General features: G+C 44.1%; 1 pseudogene; it reads left to right on the top strand.

The window, feature by feature from the left end:
- The first annotated feature begins 1,832 nt into the window (after positions 1 to 1,832).
- LOC112313273 (transcription factor SPT20 homolog pseudogene) lies at positions 1,833 to 4,145 on the top strand (annotated as a pseudogene).
- The last annotated feature ends 19,283 nt before the right edge of the window (positions 4,146 to 23,428 follow it).

Here is a 23,428-nt window from a genome sequence, read left to right as displayed (position 1 = left end):
TTCTCAGACCCAACACTCAGCAAATTCCTGGGGACAGAAGGCGAACAGGATGCTGGTTGGTGAGAAGCCTGCACGTCTGGTCGGCAGCTAAGTTCACCTGTTCAAGTGGGAAGAATAAGGCAGTGCTTTGAATGAGAGTCAGAGCTCATGTTCACCTCATTAATTCAGGCTTTATTAAAGTCAGATATTTAGATTATTGGGTAGCAAAATAGGCTTAGCCATCCAGGCTTATGCTTCGCCTAAACTGGGGCAGGTGGAGGGGAAGAAAGAGAGACAGGGAAAGATGTTGAGGAGTCCAGAAACTAAACCGATTTAGTTTAGTGCCCCCTTGTGGTGCTCCGCAGGTGTACATTCGCTCAGAGGCAATTCCTGGGCCGGGAGAAAACTGCTCCTGTTGTTTCCTTGACCAGGGTCGTCTTTAAGGAATTCTTAGTCAAGGAGATTTTAATCCTAGTGCAATACACTGTATCTACTATGTGTATACTTATCATAATTGCTATCAGTTTAAAAAGCACATTTATTTTATGCCAGTCTGTAATTCAGGAGTTTCACCAAGTTGTCTTGACTTCTCATTTGTGAGACTTCACTACAAACATCATTTTATCATTGGGTCTGCATCTCGACATCATGAGATTCTCTTGAAAACCTGTCCCAAAAGGCTGGCAGGCTTCAAAGCAATAGAAGTTATGGAAATCAATGTCGCATAAAGTATCTAAGACTCCGTCTCAGTCCAAATCCATCGTTAGGACTGTAGCTGTGGTCTAGAGTTATAGTATTCAATTAACTTTGCTGCCATCGCCTGGAACAGTAGTTCTCAACCCCTTCAGATGCAAATCACCTTCTAATTAAATAGTTTAATCCTGAACTGTAATTCATAGACAATATAATTTACCTACCACACACTGTGTAACAAGTTACAAGATGCCCTCATGCGATACATAGGGAGATGAAAGGTCAGTACTAACGTGTAAGGACGCCGTGCTCCCTGCGCATGTCCGAGTCTCTGAAAACCAGTAGGCAGGGGGTTGCTGGAAGAGTCACTGAGGAGTTCCGAGGCCCGCACCAAAGCCTCCACATATGCAAAAGCCACAAATGTGGACACTTTGGAGTGTGTTAAGTTGGTGGGCACTAGGGGCAGTCCTGCCACTGATGACAAGAAAGTCCAAGAACAGCGAACGATCCCTGAGGAAGGGCTCGTGCAGAAAAGGGACGACCACTTTCCACGACTCTCCCAGCGATTGCATTCCGAACCAAACTAGTGTGTAGCAAAACCGTAGCAAAGCAGTATGCGTTTTTCCGTCGGTGGCTTCTGCTTTGGTGTGCATGCTTTTAGTGGTACAGGCAAAGAAACGAGCCCTCCTGCTCCTGTTCTCCGGCAAAAGTGTGGGCACCAGAACAGGAAGTGTGGAAAGTGAGGTCCTCAGCAAAGGGCTTCGCGCCCCCTAGAGGTGGCAGCAGGAGACAATGGGATGAAGCCCGGCGCCAGCCGCCCTGCGGTAGATTGTGCCAGAGTGCACCTTCGCACAGGTGGCTGGGAGAATCCGGCTCAGCCCGCCGCCGTCCTCGTCCTCGAGGCACTGCCAGACGGCGGCTTCTGCAGGGCTCCTGCAGGGCTCCTGCGTGTATAGGCGACCCCCAAATCGTAAGTACTTTATGGAGTGCTTTCCGGGTGGCGGGTTTCTCGGTGTCCGTTTTGCAGTAAGGCTGGTGGCTCCACGGTAGAGACCTGGCTTTTGCAAAAGGATACATCGACATTACAGACACAGTATTCACTCCGTGCATCAGCGCACTCATATTTTTTTCTTCCTTTAGGGCCGCCATTTTATGCCACTATGGAGAAAGCTTTAGAGCGAGCTTTGGATGACGCGGAGTGCGTCATTGAAAGTGCGCGGCAGAGACCCCCTAAACGTAAACAGTCCTCTAGTGGGGGGAAATCTCTCCATGACAAACTGTATGACCTCTATGTCGAAGAATGTGGAAAAGAGCCCGAGTTTACGGAGGAATTAATAAGCAATGTGAACTTGTTAGAAAAGCTTCTTCAGAGGGAGCCCTTGCCCTGTTTGGTGGTCAACCTGTACCCAGGAAACCAGGGCTATTCGCTGATGCTCAAGGGACCAAGTGAGCCACATTCAGAGACCATTCGACTGCCTTACGAAGAAAGGAAATTTCTAGAATACCTGGATGCAGAGGAATTGCCTCCTGCCTTGGTAGATCTCCTGGAAAAGTCCGAGCTGAACATTTTTCACCAGGGGTGTGTCATAGCAGAAGTACGGGACTATAGGCAGGGCAGCAATCGGGAGCCCCCTGGTTACCAAAGCAGGCACGTCCTCCTACGCCCAACGATGCAGACGTTAGCCTGCGATGTACAGTCCATAACCAGCGATAAGCAGGAATGGACCCAGGAAGACAAACTTTTACTTGAGAGCCAGCTGATCTTAGCTACAGCTGAACCCCTGTGTCTTGATCCTTCTGTATCAGTAGCCTGCACTGCAAACAGGCTGCTCTATAACAGGCAAAAGATGAACACACCCGCAATGCGAAGGAACTTCAAGAGGAACTCCACAGCCTCCCCAGAGGAGCAGCAGGAGGTGTCTTGTAGTCCGGCCCCTCAGGAGAAAAGCAAGGAAAGTCAAGCAGCTGAGCAGGATGACCTCAACATTTCCGAAGCAGGACAGTGTGTGGATATGTGGAACCAGGGACCCTGTGACTTGGCTGTCCCTTCTGAGGTGGATGTAGAGAAATATGCTAGAGAGGAGGAGAGGACTGTCAAATGCGATGACTCACCACTAACAGACTGGCCAGCCTACAGGGCAAATGATGATATTTCTCTATTTGGATGTGAAGCTGGTGATCAGTCCCAGACAACAAAGCTGACCTTCATGATGTCTCTTAATGATCCGTTTATCTCTGGAATAGGAAGTTCACCTAAAAAAGCCAGATATGGGAGACATGTGTTTCCCTATCAGTTGTCCACAGGTGACCATTGCTATAGTTTGATGCCTGAGTCTAATGTTGACACTGGGGAAGTAGAGAATCTGTTTGAGGAACTGGAGCCACTGAGCTCCGAATGTGCCTTCCAGGTGTCACTAGGCTCCAGCGGCTCAGCTCCTCTCAGCCAGCTTTCTCCAGAGAAAGAAGCAGCAAAGCCACCGGCGGTGTCAGTTCAGTCTTCAGTACTGGAGGAGGGAGTCCAGTACACCCCTCCACCCATCAGCCTTCTCTCCATCTCAGGAAAGAGTTCCTCAGGTAATAACAGTTTGACTCCCCAGCAAGCAAGCCGCATTCGCCTTCACAAAATGCCATCACCTAACCCTGCTTCAAAGCCACCAAGTCTTCCCCAGAAATCCTCTGTGCAAGTGAACCACGTTAGCACACTTCCTGCAGCTGCCCTATGCAAGGCCAGCTCAGCACAAACAACCCCGGCCAGCCAGGTCAAGGCCAACTCTGCTGGCTCCAACACCATCAAAGTGGCAGCCCCTGTCCCTGCAGCCCAGACTGTGGTGAGAGTTTCTAAATCCATAAAGACCTCTACTGCTAGGGCCAGGGCTCCTGTACCAATTAGGCCCAGCCACCTGTCTTCAAGAGGCCAGCCAGCAAGTATAGGACCCATTGTGCCACAGGCTCCTTCTCAAGGAGGAGTTCAGTATAATTTAGACCTTTCACGATTTAAGCCTGTTGGTGTACTCTGGGTTCCACATGGTGTCAACATTTGGAAAACCCAGGAACCGCAGCAGCTGTTTTGTCAGTTCTTTCCAGCATCACAGCTTCAGCAGCCTCCCACTTCTCCTCAGCAGCTGATGTTGCAGGGTTCAAGTGCACAAGGTTTGGCCAGTCAACAAACAGCCTTCTCTGCTCAGCAAACTGGTGTCATTAACCACAGTGAGGTCGGAAGTGTTCTGCAGCCCCTGATCATGATGCAGTCTCAGCCTGGCTCTGTCCAGACAGGACCTGGGCAGAGCTGCCCGCAACGTGTGGTCCAGCGCCCCACTGCCTTCCCGCAGCAGCCACAGCCCCAGCAGGTAAGGCTCGGAATCTTGCCACCCCCAGTGGTGGCAGCCGCAGCTCAGTGGGGTGGGCGTCAGCAGATAGCAGGCCAGGGCAAAGGCACACAGATCGGAGGCCTACCCCACACTCCCAAATCTTGAGTCTTGCATGGTGTCCTCTCTTTTGAAAAACACAAGAGCATCGACCCAAAGCAATGGAGTTTTTACTTCATTCTGCGTTACTTTAATAACGTACTGTCAGTACTTCAGTTGTACTGTAACGTACTGTAAGTACTGTCAGTACTTCAGTTGTTAGATGTGCCAACTTTATTCAGAAGCACGACCCCATGATTTTTACATAGAAACAAGAAGGTGTGTAATAACCTGGGATCGTTTGGCTTATGCCATTGTTTTGGTTGCTGTTGTTAACATAGTGATTTCTATTTTAGTGTTCTGGAGTGTATCAAATCCACACTGGGCTCACTTTAAACCCCTGAAGCCTATTGTTTCCCTGAAACAATAAATCTGCAATACGGATAAAGTTAAAATTACATTAATTTAGCAAGATGAATGGTTTTTAAAAATTTTGCCAAGTTAAATGAGCACATCACATAAAATGCACCATCTTAACCCCTTTCGAGTTGCATGGTGTACACCAGGTCTCCAGAGCTGTTTTCATCTTGCAAGAGAGAAGCTGCACTGGGTGAGCACCAGCTGCCCATCTCGCTCTTCCCCCAGAGCCTGGCAGGCAGCGGGCTCCTTTCTGCTCCTCTGAGTCGGACTGCTTTAGGCACTTGGTGTGAGTGCAGTGATGCAGTAGTGGTCGTTTTGCGGCTGGCCTCTTTCACTTAGCACGATCCCCTCCAGGTCACCCATGTTAGCATGTGACAGGAAGGTCCCGGCCTTGTCAGTGGTTTCACACTACATGATATGTGCTGCAGTGACCTATGAAATATTGGAAACATCTTTGAGAAGACTGTACTTTTGGTATTTGATTATTTAATTCAGTAGGTTTTAGGCAGTGTATGAGAGTTAATTTTTACAAATTTGTTTGGACAACTGTTAAAACTATGAAACATGATGCTTGTCACACCTGCAGTGAGAACAAGGGAGACCTCGCTGTGTGCAGAACGGATCCGGACACACCTGCAGGCCAGGGCCGTGGTCCCACGTGGCAGACAAGGCCTGGAAGAGGCACTTCTGGGATGTCTTGTATTCTCTCGTTGTGAAACCGTTTCTACTTTTAGAACTCCAGCTTATTTGTAGACAAGTAAATAGCTAAACGTTTGGAAATGAGTTTTATTTGTTTGTCCTTGAAGGGTTTGCAGCCTGGTTAGATCCTGAAGCAGAACGCCCAGCCCTTTGTTTCTGTTCCCTGGCTTAGTGATCGCCAGCTGTCCAGAGTCTGGTTCCCTGGGCTCCTCTCTCCTTCTGGGGCGTGTCATGGTCTGCCAAAGGTCCCTAGACTTTTCTGCTTTCTTTCCCCCTCTCTTGTTATTGAGATGTGTTTGACATAAGAAACAGCCCATGTGAGGTGTACAACTCAGCAGCACTTACTCCTTTACAGTGTTGTGTCACCACTGTCTCTGTTTCAAAAAGGTCTCAAACCCCCAAAGAAATCTCTGTAGCCCTGTAGTAGGTGGTTCCCATCCTCCCCTTCCCCAGCCCCCGAAGCCACCCGTTTGCCTTTGTCTGGGTGAACTTCCCTGTTCTAGACATTTCCTACAGATAGAATCACACAGTATGTGGCCATTTCTGTCTGGCCTGTTTTCCTTGGCATGATGTTTTGAGGTTCATCCATGTTGTAACATGTACCAGTACTTGATTCCTTTTTATGCCTGAGTAATATCCCATTGTTTGAACGTGCCACATTTGTTTATTAATTCCCCATGAGTGTGCATTTTGGTCACTTGTACCTATTAGCTATTGTGTGTAACGTTGCTATGAACATCTCTGTACAGGTGTTTGTTTTGGTTTCTCATATTTTGCTGTGTTACAACTGTGAAGGGCACCCTGTCCACATAAGATTTGTTTTTCTGGGTACACATGCATGTTCGTATGCCTTTCGCCCTAAGAAAAATAGGAACTTTGGTCTGGCAGTTCCCAAAGAGATGAGTGACGGGATGGGTGGCCAGTGAGTCTTACTTGATGAGGTCAGCTGTCCTAATGTGCTACTGATGCCATTAAGGCAGGGTTTTTGATGACTTCAAACTGCTCACATATGCCATCTGAGGACCACTGCACATGTTTGAGCCTCTGCCACCCACTTGGACCTCTTGGGAATGGTACCCGCACTTTCACGAAGTGAACCGGTGCAATGATCAATTGCAAAGAAGCATTCACTCTCGGCCTTGGGAACTAGCCAGAGACCTGAACTCAGACTCTCGCCAGATTTGATGTACTTCCTCCCCTTTGCTGACCTTGTGCTGCTTGAGTGATGTGGCACTCCTTCCCTGGCAAGTAAATAAATTTAGCTTTGTTTCCAATAACATTTTGTGGTCTTTTTTTATATCTTTCTAATGATCCCCACCAAATTTGGTAGTTGATACGAGGTCCCTTGTGATTCTATTAACTAGCCATGTTGTATAATTGAACTTCTTCATTTTAGTATCTTGAGAACCTGGAGGATTTTCCTGACTCCTGGTCAAGTCCATACTCTTTGTCTTTGATTAGTTTTGTGCAGCCTGCATTTCATGACCTAGTGTTTAACCAACCATAGTGAGGTAGTTGTGAGAAAGCAGGTAGCCATGGAATGTTGCAACAGATATCAGCAAAGGTGGTTTGGGAGATGGTCTTCCAGGAAATCCTTGTGGGCCCAGTACAGCAGGACATGTCTGGTAGCATTGCAGTCTCTGTGATAGGATGACAGTTCAGGAACAGAATTATATTCCTGAGGATACTTGCAAGTGAAGGGAGGAGTCTAGTTCTAGGTTAGCGCTGTCCGATGGAAATATGTGAGCCCCGTTTATTATTTTAAATTTTCCTGTAGCCCCATTTTAATAAGTAAAAGGAAAGAATAGAAGTTACCCTTAATAACTTATTTAACCCAATATAGGCATACTTCAGGGATGTTGCAGGTTTGGTTCCAGACCACTGAGATAAAGCACATATTGCAATAAAGCAAGTCACACAAAATTGTTTGGTTTCCCAGTGTACATATAAGTAACGTTTACACTATTCTGTAGCCTATTAAGTGTGCAATAGCATTGTGTGTAAAAAACCAATGTAAATCTTAATTAAAAATACTTTGTTGCTAAACAATGCTCACCATCATCTCAGTCTTCAGCAAGCTGTAACCTTTTTGCTGGTGGAGGGTCTTGCAATAAATCAAACCAGGCCTGTTTATCCAAGATTATCATTTCCATTTGTAATCAATATTTTAAAAATTTAATGATATATATATATAATTTACATTGTTTTATTTTTACTAAATCTTCAATATCCAGACATAGCTTATCTTAACTCAGGTGTGAGATTTTCATCAGAAATACTTGATCTGAGTTTAGATTTCAATAAAATCTATAGTTGAAAATGTAGATTCATCTTACAAACATTCTTAGACATTTTCTAATAATCTAATCAACTGTCAGTTTTGAAACTTAAATTAATTAAGTAAAAATCAGTTCCTCAGTCTCACTAGCCATGTTTCAGGTGGTCTGTAGCTGCATATGGCTATGGTGCTGGACAGTGAATTTCTAAAGTGACGAAGGAGCAAAGCAGATCTGAGGAGTGCCTCAGGCATGAGGTGGATACCAGTTATTGAGAATAGGCGGGGGCTAATCCTCAGAACACATTGTTGGAGTAGAAGTGAGGATGTGTGATGAAGTGATTCCATGTGCTAAGCTGTACCTCCTGGAAATCCTCACGGCTTGTGGTCATCTGGGCCTGGGCCTGGGCCTGCAGGTAGACAGGAAGTGGCCCTTGCCATGGAGCCAGGAGAATGGTAGAGGATAGAAAACAAGGGTCAGGTGGGCTCTTCCCTGCCATATGCAAAACATCTAATTAGAGGACACTAACCATTCCAGCAGTGAATTGAAACTCAGCCATCCCACCTGGACCCCAAGGAGCATGGAACCTGAGGAACACAGGACAGGAGACACACCACCTGCCCTTTCCTTCTTTGTTTTACTCCTCCCTGTCCATTTTCTGGGTTTCTACATCCTCGGCACAGAGAAACCTGACCAGCCGTGAGTTGATAATGTGGGAGCTGGGTGATGGGTACAAGGAGGCTCATTTTATTATTCTCTCTACTTTGGCATATATTTGTAATTGGACACACACACACAGACAGGGCCTGGCAGAAGTAAGGCCTGCTTGAGTGTGGTTGGTAGGGTAATAATATGGGTGTAATAATTTATAGTTTTAATTTGAACACTTCATGTAAAATGTCATACGGTGTGCTTGAGTGTGATATTATGTTACAGAATTACATGCTTGTGATTTTGTAATAAAAGATTTTGTAATAAAAAAGGATGGTATGCCCTGGCTGGTATAGCTGAGTGGATTGAGCACGGGCCTGCGAACCCAAGTGTCGCTGGTTCGATTCCCAGTCAGGGCACATGCCTGGGTTGTGGGTCAGGTCCCCAGTGGGGGATGTATGAGAGGCAACCAATCGATGTTTCTCTCCCTCTCTTTCTCCCTCCCTTCCCCTCTCTCTAAAAATAAATAAATAAAATATTTTTTTTAAAAGGGGGTGTTATTTGTGCCAGATCCTGTATACACACATACACACACACACAAACACTTTATATACTACTTTGGCATATATTTGTAATTGGCTATACACACACACACAAACACTTTATATATCTACTTTGGCGTATATTTGTGTATCAATTTTAACAGTCAAGTTCCTGATTCTCCTACAGCCCCACTAAACACCTTCCCCATCCCAACTTTCATCGTGTGCCCGAAGTCCCTCTAGGCCCAGGCCCTGGGCTTGCCCTTCCTCCTTCCCTGCTTCACTCTCATCACTGCAGGCAGCAAAGGGTGTATGAGTTAATTGTTAAATTCAGTTCAACAAGTTCCTCATTAGGGACAAATTACCTGAGTTTGAAATCTGCTAATTTTCCAATCAGAGTGAGTGTTTGCACTTGTGATTTGGAAATAATTACCATATGGTAAAAGCAAAACCTATGTGGGGATTAAAGTAAAGGTGAGGGAGGACAGGAGCTTATTTTGGCATCTTCCATGGAAACTCCTGTTAGCATATGCAGATGAGTTGCAGTGCCTCTGGGGTTGGGGTGGGAAAGCTCACCTGTAGCACTATTTTGCAAAGGCTGTTGACTTCATGTACTAATGTCCCAAAAAGGTGACTTTAGTCTTCAAGGGAGACCATTGTGGTCTTTCTAGGCTTGACTTGGGTCTGGAAGGAGAGAGTCTTTTGAACTTACCTATTGAATCTAAAAATAGATCTGCCCTTTTGCTGATATCTGTCTTTGGTCTAAAACATGGGTGTCCAAACTGCAGCCCACAGGCCACATGTGGCCCAGGATGGCTACGAATGCGGCCCAACACAAAATCGTAAATTTACTTAAAACATTATGAGATTGTTTTTTTGTTTTGTTTTCGTTATGTTTGTGGATTTAATGTGTGGCCCAAGACAACTCTTCTTCTTCCAGTGTGGCCTAGAGACGCCAAAAGGTTGGACACCCCTGGTCTAAAGCTTCTGCGTGAGTTATAAATAAAAACATTTCCTTGGGGGTGGAAGTGATTATTCTAAACTCCCTTTGTGTGATCTCACAATGCATGAGTTAGGGAAAGCTCATCTGAAGAAATTTGAAGAATTGAGGGATAATGATTGTTGCAGAATACCACTGTGATCAAAAGTGTAGAAATCTATGTTATTCACCTTCAGTAATTTGTCCCAGTCCCAATTCCTGTATCACTAGTTCCAAAGCTTTGGCAATCCACAGTGAAGAATAATAGTCAAGGTTTCAGGTAAGTTACAATCCAATGCAGAAAACTCCTAAGACATTGCTTTTGAAATTTGGAGCCAAGAAAAACCAGTGTCCTCTGAGAAGGTGACATCCCTCCTCCTTTCTGATAAAAGGAGATGGTACAAGTTCTCAGGTTTCCCTTTGCACCTCAGCTGCCAGGAAACTCAAAACCAAATTTGAAACTGAACTCACCAGTTTGTGTTTATGGGTAGCACTTCAGCATTTCTTGCTCCTTATTTTTAATTTTTATTTCACTAGTTCTTTTTTTACTTGTCTTGTCATAGACTACTTCACATCTTTTGTTGAAGGAAACTGGGAACAAATGCCTCCCTACATGCGTAAACAGGTGCATAAATAAATAGTAGCTTCTGTTCATTTACATATATTGCCTCTAATCTTTTAATAACCTTGCCCATTAGATACTATCCTCTTACAAGTGAAAAACTGAGGCTCAGATAGGACTTGCCTGAGGCAATAAAGCTATTAAGTGGCACAGTCAATATATTCTCTCCCCTGCCTAAGTCCATGCTTGTGCCTGGGTACATGTAATGGATGTGTTGACAGGTCTTGAGTGGTGGGCTGTATGAAACTTATTTTTTCCCAATCACAGCTTTTAACCATGTAGTACCAAGCTCTTTTTTCCATTTAAAATATTTTTAAAATTTATTTTAATCCTCACCCAAAGATATATTTATCGATTTGAGAGAGATGGGGATAGAGAGAGAAACATCGATGTTATGATCAGTTGCCTCCTGAATGCGCTGGACCAGGGGTTGAACACACAATGTTGTGGTGTACGGATGACACTCCAAATAACAGCCATTTGCCCAGGGCTCCTTTTTCCACTTTTTATGATACTTTGGCAGATCTCATAACTTTTGGGGCTCTTTTAATTGGTAAATTTGATCAGTTCCAATTAGAATTTCAATATTATATCCTCTGGTCTTGGAGGCAGAGAGAGCAGGGAGACAGGTCTTCTGTGGATATGGTCCTTTTCCAAATCTGATGCCATGATCTGCTGAGGTGGTGGGTATTTGCACAAGGGGCCGTTGTGTGTTTCACCTGGGCTCCTCCTTCTCCGAGGCCTTGCTAGAAGAGCAACTCTCTGCCTGCTGAGTCCTACCCCCTGTCTCCCGTGTCCTGGAGGACCTCTGTAATAAGCCTGTGCTCCTCCATTTGAAGCCTTGGGAATTGTTGAGGTCCTTTTTCCAACTCTGAAAGCTGTGGGGTTATGGATCAAGGTGGGAATGATGTTCCCTATTTTCTTTCCAAGCATCTCAGTGCTTTTGAACCTCTCATTCATATATTTCTCGACCACAAGGGGGCACCAGACTCCAGGTTCACATACCACAGAGAGTGTTGAGTTCTTCCAAGAATTTGCTAGCAGACAGCTACAGGGTGGGTCAGCGGATCTGTGAAGCTCAGCGAGAGTCCAGGCAAGAAACTAGAAGCCAATCTCCAATTCATGCACTTTCCCACCCTCCTCGAGAAGCTCTCTTAGGATTCTCCCTTACACGCCTGTGGGCTTAGGGGAACAGGGGCACCAGCAATCCTCCTCTCCCCTCTTGTCCCGATTCCTCCCCAAGAGAAGCAACATCTCACCAGGAACACTTTGTTCCTCTCCCACACCTCCCCAGTCCTCTCGTATTTACAGAGGGTGGTGGGTGGTGGGTAGTGGGTGGTGGTCGGAGGGAACAGTTGAGTAGCGATAGGACTCAGCTGCGCCATTTCTTAGTACTCTCTTTGAGAGGACGTGTCTGCTGGCGGGTTGGAGTCTTTGTTCAGGATGTGGGATCACCTGATGCTTTTTGTTCACAGCTGTGGGCTTTTGCAACTGTGGGCTTTTGCAACTGTGAGACAACAGGAAAAGTCCTGTTGTATGCGCGCGCACTCGCGCACGCACGCGCACACACAGACACACGATGCTGTCCAGCCTTCTCCCATCCTTGTCGATTTAAAAGGGCAGAGGCCTACGGCCGGTAGAACAGTTTTTCAAAGGACTGTTTTGGGTGAGTTTTTAAAGAGTTTATTGTTAGACTTCAGTAAGAAGTCGGTGGGGGGTGGGTGGAGAGCTTTTTGAGGAATTCACCCTAATAATACCTGGGGGGCATTCTTTGATATGGAAAAGAATTGTGTAGTGTCATGCAAATATTCTCCAGCACAAATCCTCTCATGTCCCGCCCTCACCCAGCAGGATTACTCTTGGGTTCTAAGCAGCTCCTGTACCCAACTATTGGAGCTTCTACTTGAAGAGGTCGAGAGGGAAGGGGGTGATTTTAAGAAGTGTTTTTAGGGCTATGCATCTTTTTCACACTCTTTGAGAAACCAGAGTTATTTTGAAATTATTTTTTTGGCATTGTTTGGAGAATAGGGCAGTTGAAGTTAATATTATGGGGGCTTCTGGTTTTTGATAATGATGAAGTCTAGGGTAAAACCAGAGTTGCTGCATGAGGCAGGTGGCGAACGCAATCACTGGAAGAGAGGAGGGGAGGTCCAGGAGCTGAGTGGAAGGATTATTGGAAGGGTCATCTAGGCGGATACCAAATCACCAAGCTTCTAATTCTAATGGATAGTGTTGGAGAGGGTGACAATGAATCAGGCCCTATAATCTTTAAGGTGTGTGAGGGAGTTGACTTCACACAGTAGGAACGGAGAGTGGTTTGGTCTTAGGGGTCACCTAAATTAAGATGTCCCTTAACATTGGTTGTAGGAGACTTCTTCAATGTCACCTTTTAATTATTGACAGTATGCTTACATGCAAGGCCTTTTGCTGGGTCCCTGAAGGAGGAGTAAGGCACATTATCCTCAGTGGCATTAGGGTCTACTCGGACAAAAAAAATTGTAACTATGTGAGGTAATGAATTTTTAAAATTTTTTCATCATCGTTTTATTGTTTGAATACAGTTGACTCCATTTTCCCACCACCACATTCTCTCACCCCACCCACATCAACCTCCCACCCTCAATCCTACCCCCCTTTGGCTTTGTCCATGGGTCCTTTATACATGTTCATTGAAGTAATGGATGTTAACTAAATCTATTGTGGTGATCATTTAGCAATACACACATATGTCAAATCATTATTTTGTACAAGTAAAACGAATACGATGTTAAAAATCAGCTATATCTTAATGAAGCTGGAAAAAATAAAGTCAACTCAGAGAAAGGAAATACACAAATGACTATAAATCAAGTAGACTGGCAAATACCATTAAAGATAAAATCTTATTGGATGGAATTGAGGAAAGCCTCACAAAGGAGGTGATCTTTGGATGGATCTTGACTTGGATTTTATCTTTGCGGATGGGAAGAGGATGTTTAAGCAGAGGAACGGTACTAGCAAAGGAATGGTGAAGGATGTTGTATACAGGGGAGGACCTCTCTATATAGCGTGGCGTATGTGCAGAGGGGAAGTAAAGGATAAGGCTGAAGTGATACGTTGGCCCCATATCCCGGATCTTCTTGGTAATTGAAATGAAAGAGACTCCACTCTTTCAATAAGGAATCCAACAGAGTCACAGTGGGATTTATACTTTGGTGCCTAAAGAGAGACAAAAAAATTCCAAAGCTCTTCTTCTACTTCACAGAGAAATCTGACAGAAATATTTGTTGCTTTATAGAAAGCATAATTGACAGTTTAAGTATTACCACCAGAGCAACACATTATTAAATAAGATGACCTGAGTCGCAGACCTTTAGATGTTATAGGTTCAGTTTCAGAGAACATAGCAACAAACTCTAATATCCAGGTATCTGAAGAGATATGTTTCTTTACAAATAACACCGTCAAGGGCAGTTTTATAGTAACAGAAAACAAAACAGGATCATGGCCTTTCTCTCAAACCTCTGCACTGGCCAGGAGACTGTGACAGATACTTGTGTAAATGTTCCCAATTCTAATTTATGACACGGAACTGACTTTGTGCCTCACAATAGTGACTGTTTTTCTGTACCTGTAGGGGAAGAAGGAACATTTTCTCTTTATCTTTTTGAGATTTTTTCACCAGCAATTTGGGCTTAAGCTTAAGTTTTATGCTTAAAGCTTAAGCTTATGCTTAAGTTTTAAGCTTAAGCATTAAAATTACGAAAAGTTAAAAATCTTATAATATGAAAACAAAACAGAGAAATTTAACAAATTAAATGTGAGGTAGATAATATTAAGTTGAATCATATGAAATTCCTGATATTTGACATTTATCGCCCAATTAAAATGGCAATTTCACGTGGTTCACTTCAATATCTACAGTTTTGGTCTTGAATGCCGGGTGAGAAATATTAAGGTAATTCAGTAAATATTGGGGAGCCACTGTTAGGGGAAAATGCTATGATTGGAGCTGTGGTTTATCAAAACTTAGCTGGCAGGAGTGTGAAGGAGGGATTGGGCAGGGAGGATTAAACCTTACTTTCATACCCATCATACTTGAAATACACCCCTACAATTGCGTCCATAGTATAAGTGGATTGAGAAGTTAAATTAGTGTTAACTTTTAAAGATTGAGAGTTTAATTTTCTCCCCAATAATACGCTGCTGGGTGGACTGTAAAAATGTGCTTTTATGCTCTAGTAGATCCAAATCTTGGTGGACTGGTCTGTCAACTCAAACAAACAAACAAACAAACAAACTTACTCACTCATCTACCTACCTACATCAAGGGAGAAAGGAGGCATTTTCAAATCTATGGCTCTCTCTGCTTGCCTCCCATCCACACAGATCCTGTACAGATTTATGCCTACCCTCTAAATTTATACAGATTTATACTGTGAACGGCATTTACCATTTTTAATACTTTTTTGAGGATAAGGCAGACTAACAAAGGAATGAAATCCCATGAGAATAAAATCACAGGGCTTTTGGGGCAGGCTTCCAAGTCACAGAAGAGGCTCAAAGCAGGGACTTCTCTGATGTCATTGTTTCTCAAACTTTAGTGTGCATCAGAATCACTGGGGTCCTCGTTAAAACCCAGAAGGCTGGTGGAGGGAGGGCGGGGACAGTGCTGAGAATGTGCTGCTCTAATGAGTTCCCAGGTGAGGCAGATGCTTCTGGTATCTGGGACCACACTTTGAGAACCCTGCTGTACTCTATGGGGAAAGGTGCTCCGCTTCTGAAGAAAGAACGAGAAGGCCTGAAAGGTTTAAAAAATGAAACAAGATAGAATGCTCAGGTAACTGAAGTCATCCAGATTGGTCTGCATGAGTCAGCTCTGAGGATTAGCATTTCTAAAAAGTTCTTAGTTGCTGCTGCTGCTAGGCCAGGGACCACCGCCACTAAGAGCCACAGTCTGTGTGCCAGTCACAGGGTGGCCCTCCAGGGTGAGTGCCCTATTTCCAAATTCAAACCTGAGCTATTTTTAGAGGAGCCCCATCAAAAAATTGAGTCCTCTGGGCAGAATGCCAGTTGTCTTCCAGACTCAGTGCCTTTTTTTTTTTTTTTTTTTAGTGAAATGGGTAAAACAACAACAACAACCAGAAGGAACCTGTGGGAGGGGGGAATTGGGAGAGAACAATTGGATCACCCAATAATCTCTTGCTAGAGGCCCATTGGTTTCTAAGTCTCCAGATCTCCAAAGCTAAATATACATCCATGTGGATATTTTAAGCAATAGAGAAGATATCAAAGGTGATGGTCTAGACACAGTGTTATTAGGCTTTGTTTTTAAGCCTGCTGGCTTTGTCTGTTACAGTAAAACCTTTTGAAAGAGAAAAACTTCAATCACTACTCTTTGACCTGGACGTTGTTAGAAACATGAGGGCCTGGGTTTTGTAAGAATCAACCTGCTTTCTGGAACGCCATTTCCTTCATAAAAATACCATGTATGCTTTCTTTGCTATTCCTGGGGAAGGAGTACCAGTTTCACAATCCCTCACTCTAGTTAAAAATGATGCTATCAAATATCTACTTAATAAGTAACTGTAAAATACCGCTTTGTTATATGAAGTGTGAGCTTCGACGTATCAAGAACTGGTTTCTTACGAAAGCCAAAGAGGAGATTGTTATGGCAGAGAATGAGGGCTAGAGTGAATGGAGGTATAAAGGCACCTGCATTTGATCACATCTTGAAATTACAGGGTTGTTGGGAAAATATTATCAAGTCCTCCTGAGAACCAGCAATATTCTAGTTGCTATACTTTTTTTGGTTTGTTTTTGAAGCAAAGCGTAAGTATAGTCATAAGGAAAGAATCTGGATCTTATTTTTTTTCAATTCCTACAAGATGACCTTAGTGTGGTAGTCACTTATTGAGGTGATTAAGGAATTAAGCAATTCTGGCGGGAAGGTTTGCTTTACAATCAGTATCATGACCCACAGATTCCATTTTTCCCTGCTGCAGTCCTAGTACCAAGGACCATGCCCCAAGCCCCAAATTATCCTTGACTAAATTAGGCTCTCTGGACAGCCTCCCATTTCCCATTGCAACCTGTCTATGGAGGATAGATTCCGTTGCATAGAAATAAGTATGAGTATATGAATGATAATACAAGTTTGTCTGTTTAGTCGTCAGTTATATTGATTTTCTCAGCCATTAGTCCTCTGAAAAACTGTCTTACAAAGACGACATCAGGCCCTGGCTGGCGTGGCTCAGTGGTTGAGTGCCAGCCTTCAAACCAAAGGGTTGCCGGTTCGATTCCCAGTCAGGGCACATGCCTGGGTTGCAGGCCCGGTCCCCCATTGTGGGCATGTGAGAGGCAACCACACATTGATGTTTCTCTCCCTCTCTTTCTCTCTCCCTTCTCTTCTCTAAAAAAAAATAAATAAAATCTTTATTAAAAAAAATAAAGAACATCAGCCAGATGCCCTTTCTGACCAAGATATGGTCAAATCTGCTTTCTCTGGTCATGGGTAGAGAACCTTCCACTCAGACTTCCCATTGGAGGAGTCAAGGTCAATGTTACTGAGATTCTGTAACTAAGGTTGCCACATTTAGCCAATAAAAATACAGGGCAACCAATTACGTTGAAATTTCAAGGAAAATGCATTTCCCTGGTTGCACTAGCCATATCATGTGCCTAGCGGCTACTGGATTGGACTGTGCAGATCAGTGCAAACTATAGAACATTTCTGTCACCGGAGAAAGTCTGTCAGACAGTGCTGCTTAGTGCAAACCAGGAAGATGATTGTTTTATCACCCAGCTGACAACTTCACCTGCTATAGTGGTGGTTCTCACCATTTAACATCTTTCGATTATTTATTCAATTGTTTAACACAATGGTTTATTGCTTAAAGAGAGGAGGATTCAAGAATACTTATTTAGTGAATAGAATGAGCCACTGAACTGTGCACTTAAAAATGGGATGGTACAAAAAATAGAATGAGCTAATGAGGGACATAGACATGATTGTTTTGAATTTTGACCTTAGACCCTTAAGGTACATTCATATTATCATTTCTTGATACATCACGATATTTCTAGTTCTTCAAAACAAAAGTTAAAAGGAGAAAAATTTTATCCAATTTGGCGTTTCCTTTATTGGGAATAAAATTATCCAAACCCACGGTGTGTTATTTCTGGAGAAGTACTTGCAAATAGCAGCCAGAAAGTGCTCTGTCTCCTCTTTTAGAAACAAAACATGAAAATTATAATAATAAAGTAATTGATTTTTTTAAAGTGCAAAATTTAAGAATTCCAAATATCAGGTCATGGAAGCACTTTGGAGGCTTGAAACACATAGTTAAATTTCAATCTACATATTAATACCGCGTTTGGTCTCCAAATGCGGTATTAATATGTCATTTGAATTTGTAGATAAACCATGCTCTTTCTTGCATACTTAATTTAAAATAAATTAAGCACCATGCATCATTTGTTAAATGGGGAAGAGTCAAACTTTCTCTTTACATATTATGAATACTATTAAAGAATATATTAAAATGGAAATTATAAGACAATCTTTAATAGTATACTCATCTAAGTTCATTTTTTAAAATTTAAAATTGCTTACTCTTATATGCCATATTAAAAAGAAGCACACAATGATTTAGCATTTCCGTGAGGGTTGACGAGATTACAGCTTTCTGTGAATGCAGGTTATTGGCTCTGGAAACTGACATGTTCCGAGGTAGAGCCTGTTGCAGGGACCCTAAGATGTCAAATGACATCGTAAGGGCTCTCTGCCACTCTCTGCTCTTAGCTCTGAGTTTCTGTGTCAGTATCTTTATTTCCAGATATTCTTCCTTGTAGTGGGGGGAGAGGGCAAAGCTCACAACATCCCAGCTTAGTTAATCCCAGAGAAGAGAGAGCTTCTCTAGTCTATCAGCTGAAGATGGATGGACAAACAGACAATAGGAAGGAAGCAAGACAGGACAGTGGAGAGAGAGAAAAGATCAGGGAACAATCTCATTTAGCTCTACTTGGCTCGTGTTCCCACCTCCAGTGGCTGGGGAGATGGGGGTATTACGACTGGCCAGACCTTGATGACAAGCCAACTTTGTTGTCAGAGGGGAGAGAACCACACAAAAATGGGAGAAAGGCAGTTCTGCATGATAAAGGGGCTTCTGTTTGCAAAAGAAGGAAGGCAGAAGTGCTGGACAAAGACAAGCTACAGACAATGACTCCTGTGTATCTTTGTGTAATGCAGATGTCTTCAAGGCCTCCAGATAATAGCCTGGAAAATAAGTTGAACTCCTGAGCTGGAGATTCTCCAGTTGCCTCTCCAGATCCCATCTGGAGAGGGGCCGCCCTGGCTGAGTCCAGCCAGTGGGGGCTCTGGCAGGAGACTGGAGACTGGAAGAGGGTGGTTGGGCTATTTGTTCCCCCAGCTCATCCTCTGCCAGGCTGGGTTGCACAGCAGCTGTTTTCTTCTAGCACAGGCCAGGGCTACCACCAGCTTTGGTGACTGCTCCCACCCCGTGCCTCTTCAGGCCTGGGTGTGAGGGGGCTTCCTCTGTTGCTTGTCCTGGGGCGCCTCACTACCCCTTGCTGATTTCCTCAAACCCTGCCCTCATTTTGCACATCTCCATTAAATGATCGCCAGTTCCACTTAAAAAAAAAGATTTTACTTGTTTTAGAGAGAGAGGTGAAGGGAGGGAGAGAAACATCAATGTGTGGTTGCCTCTTGTGCGTCCCCTACATGGGACCTGGCCTGCAACCCAGGCATGTGCCCCGACTGGGAATTGAACTGGCCACCCTTTGGTTCACAGGCCGGTGCTCAATCCACTGAGCCACACCAGCCAGGACCAGTTCTACTTTTGAGTGTGCTGTGTCATTACTGCAGGGACCTGCCTGATACACTGCCCATCCTCCACACCATGGCAATTCCAGTCCTCCTGGATTTACCTTCTACATACAGGGTGGGGCAAAAGTAGGATGACAGTTGGGAGTATGCAAAACACAGTTTATTCTTGTGTGTTATTTATTAGTTATTGTAGTATTCATTTGTATTACAACTGTAAACCTACTTTTGCCCCACCCTGTATTTCTGAAAGACCCCTCTGCTGAAGGTCTATGTATCATATGCACACAGATACATTCGGGCCAGGGCTATCTCCCCACCCAGCCTGTGCCTGCAGAGCCTCATGGTCGGTGGGTTTTGCTCTACGGCTTTCCTCCCCGCAGTGGACACAAGCCTGTCCTTTAGTTCCCCAAAGACAAGCTCATAATATTTAACAAACATTTGCTGAAGGTGTACGAATAACCCAAAGAAATGACAAGATAGAAAGGGAAACAAAACTGAGGATGGAAGCTCCAGGTCCCTGACTCTCCTTAGAGAGCTGTGTAGTGGCCTTAGGAACCCTCCCTCCACCCTGCCTCCTCCCCACCCCCAACAAACCCCTTTTAAATAGGCCAGTTTGCACCTGGCAAACTGGTACTAACTCCCCGGAGCTGTTTAAGAAGTAACTTTAATAGGCGTGATCAGCATAAGTAAGTTCTTTTGAGGTGCAGATAGAAGTGGTGGATTGGCAGGAACTGACTACTCAAGTGTTAAGGAGTTTAATTGACTTTAAGAGGAGGGTCCACAAAACTGCTGCTGAGTTTGCTGCCTAAAGGCAGAAAGCACCCAACTGGTTAAAGAATGCCAGCTGTGTTGGTCCTAAAAAAACCCATTTAAAATCCGGGGGTGGGGGAGTCTTGATCCCTCTGAGGCCCTGAAGATGGATGCTGGCAAGGTCCACGCCCCTCATTTTTTTAACCAGAGATTTCAGTATTGATGGGGGGGTGAGCAAGGGGAGTGTGCTGTGTGTAGTTTTGTGTTAAAACCCTTCACCACATTCCCAAGGTCCTGTGCAGACTGGGGACTCAGAGGAGGTGGGTGTTGGCAAACCAGACGAGATGTGCTTGAATGTGTTTGATGCACAAGAAAGTCCCTAGAGGAAGAAGCAGGCCTGCAGCCCGAAGAATTTCAGTTGCCGCTGATGCTCTCTGGGACCCAGGGAGGTTGGGGAAGAGGTTACCTTCACTGCCATCCTCCAGCCCACACCCCAGGCAGCGTATTAGCATCCTCATAAATTAGGGTAGACACATTATAGGAGCAATGTACAGGAGCCTATAGAAGCCAGCAAAAGAGAACTCATTTTATTTAGTCTGTTAGAGAAAACCCAGGGACGCTAGCCTTGGGTTTTCACCATCTCATGGGACTTCCTGCGATGACGGAAATGTCCAGTCTGTGCTGTTCCATTCCAGTAGCCACGAGCCACATGTGGCTATTGAGCACTGGAAATGTGGCTAATGGGACTGAATTTTAATTTAATTTAATTTAATTTTACTCCAATTTATTTTATTGTTTTAAAGATTCATTTTAATTTCAATAGCCACAGGTGGCTACAAGCTACCACTTTGGACAACACAGCCAAATGTGCAAGATATATCTTGATTTAGGGCAGAGGACTCAGGGATTTATATAAGCTTGGGTATTACTCATATTCATGAAATGAGGCCAGTATACATACAACTTCATTGGATAGTATTTAAGATTTAGACAACCTACTGCTCATGGCATATGAGGGTGATGGACCAGGAAGAAGAGGACAAAGCCTGGGCCTGTAGCCAGAGGAGGTGGTTGAAGAAAGATGAGCAAAGACTGGGCAGGAGAAAATTGATGAAGAACACCGTACATCAATATACCAGTACGCACAGGGCATGCGCTGGCCTAGAGTCTGCTTGTGTGCAGCTAGAGGGCAAGCTTTGTCCTGCCAGGTACTCAGTCCCTCAGCTGCAGTCCCTGATGCCTTCAGTCGTCCTGCTCAGCCTGCCCGAATTTCTGGGACAGTTGCAGCTAAGGGATTGTATGAGGGCCACGGCTTCCAGTTCATGACGTTCCAGAAGACTTGTGCTGCTGGTGCTCAGGAATTAGTGTCCCAAGGTAAGGAGGAGGCAAGAGCTTGCACCCACCCTTGTACATTTTTCTGCTCACTTCACTGCCAGATCTCCATGCCTGGGTCTCTGAAAATACCCCCTGCCCCTAGGCTGAGCCCAAGCGGAGAACTGACACACAAACAGCAAGTCTAGCATTCCTTCTTGAACTGTCTTTTCTATCCATTCCTTTGTAGTTTCGCCTCTGACCTTCATCATTTGCCACTGTCTCTTTTGTGTACTTTTTGTACCTTACACTGCTGATGAAGGTATGAGAAGAACCAATACACTGATCCTAATTATCATCAGTGAGATAACAGGGGAGTGGTGGGCGACAGGGAAAAAATGACAGAGACAATTTGACCTAGTCAAGAAAGGGACCACCAGGCATGTCTGCAGAGTTTAAGAAAGAAGATTTTAAAAATTTTACCAAAAAATCTGGGTATGAGCTCGTAGCCAGAGAGTCAGAAAGATAGAAATGAATAAGGGAAAATAGTTGCTTAAAACCTGTTCATGTCCTGACCCGTGTAACTCAGTGGGTTGAGTGTCATCTGCAAATCGAAAGGTCTCCAGTTCGATTCCCATCAGGCCACATGCCTGGGCTGTGGGTTTGGTCCCCTGGCGCACATACGGAAGACAAATAATCGGTGTTTCCCTCTCACATCCCTGTTCCTCACCCTCTCTTTCTCTCTTCTTCTCTCTCTAAAGTCAAAAATAAAATATTTTTAAAAACCTGTTCATAATATATAACTACAAAGGAAGCCAGAGAAAGGAGAAAATAGGGCAGATCTAAGGAAGCCATTGGGGATGCAGAAAGGGCTCCTCAGTAGCTTTGGTTTTAAAGAGCTATGTACAAAACCAGAAACCTGGCATCATTAAAAGACAAACACAAAGCCTGTCATACATGTCTCAGAATTGAAATCAAAAGGTAAGAATAAGGTCAGATTTGAGAACAATACTAATGATAGCAATAAAAGGGCTTTTATGCTGCATTTGAACCAGAAATGAAATAAGGAAAGTGTAGGTCTGCTGGGGTGAGTGAGGTGATATGGACAAATGGCAGGGAGAAAAACCACACGATTTTTTATTCGTTTTCCCCTTTTCATTGTTGTTTACTAAGGAGAGTGCTCTTTTAACTGGAAAGGGTGGCCCTGACCAGTGTGGCTCAGTGGGTTGGGCATCATCTTGCAAACCAAAGGGTCGCAGGTTTGATTCCCTGTCAGGGCACACGCCTGGCTTGCAGGTTCATTCCCTGGTCAGGGCCCATGTGACAGACAACTGACCCATGTTTCTCTCCCTCGCTTTTTCCCTCCCTTCCCCTCTCTCTAAAAGTAAATAAATAAAATCTAAAAAAAAAAAAAACCTGGAAAGGGTGAAAGACTCTTGATGAAACTGGAGGTAGATGCAGAAATAGAAAAGAAAAAGAGTGCCTGAATGTTTTGAGCAAGTTCAAGCCAGGCAATCTGTAGGTGGAAGGGGCTGTGATAGTGGGTAGTGCATTCAGTTTTGTGTGTCCACTCTTCCAGGAAGCACCAACTCAAAAAAGGGAGAGGGTACCTGAGAAATGGAAGATCTGAAAATTATGGCAAATGAAAGCTGTAGATGTTAAATGGGTTTAGCTGAGGGAAAAGGGATATTTGGAAGGTGGACTTCCAAGCTAGCACTATATGTGTGAAGGAACATCATTTGGGAAAGGAGTAGATTATCCTTTGCTGGGATAGAGAGTAGGTCTAAGCCCTGTGGGTTTGCATCCCAGGGAAACACAGTCCAATTCAATACTGACCCTTCCAAATGCTTACAAGCAATTACCAACTGCCTCAAAGTAATGATGTCTCCACAGCAGTAAAGTCCAAATTGAGAGAAAGAATTTGTCAAGGCTGTTTTAGACAGAATTTTCTTACAGGTTAGGTTAGGATCTCCAGCATTAGTTCTTAGCCTGTTTTAGGCCATGGACTCCTTTGAGAATCTGATTAAAAAACATGGATCTTCTCTATTAAAATGCACGGATGTGCCAACATACTTTTTTCTTTTCAATTTCAAGGAGTTCAGTTTCCCTAAAGCAGGATCATGGTCCCTAGATTAAGAAGCCCACAGCTAAAGGGATTGCTACATTTTGTCCCTAAAATGTAGCAATTCTAACTCCTTTCCCCTAGAAATTGCATTTTTATGAGTCTATCCTCACTGGTCTTTTGTAAACATTTTCATGGCTGGATTAAAAAAAA

This window comes from Desmodus rotundus, chromosome X (genome assembly GCF_022682495.2).
Source record: "Desmodus rotundus isolate HL8 chromosome X, HLdesRot8A.1, whole genome shotgun sequence".
Lineage (NCBI taxonomy): Eukaryota > Metazoa > Chordata > Mammalia > Chiroptera > Phyllostomidae > Desmodus > Desmodus rotundus.
Note: the sequence above shows the minus strand (reverse complement) of the source record. Positions and strands in the feature narration are given on the sequence as shown.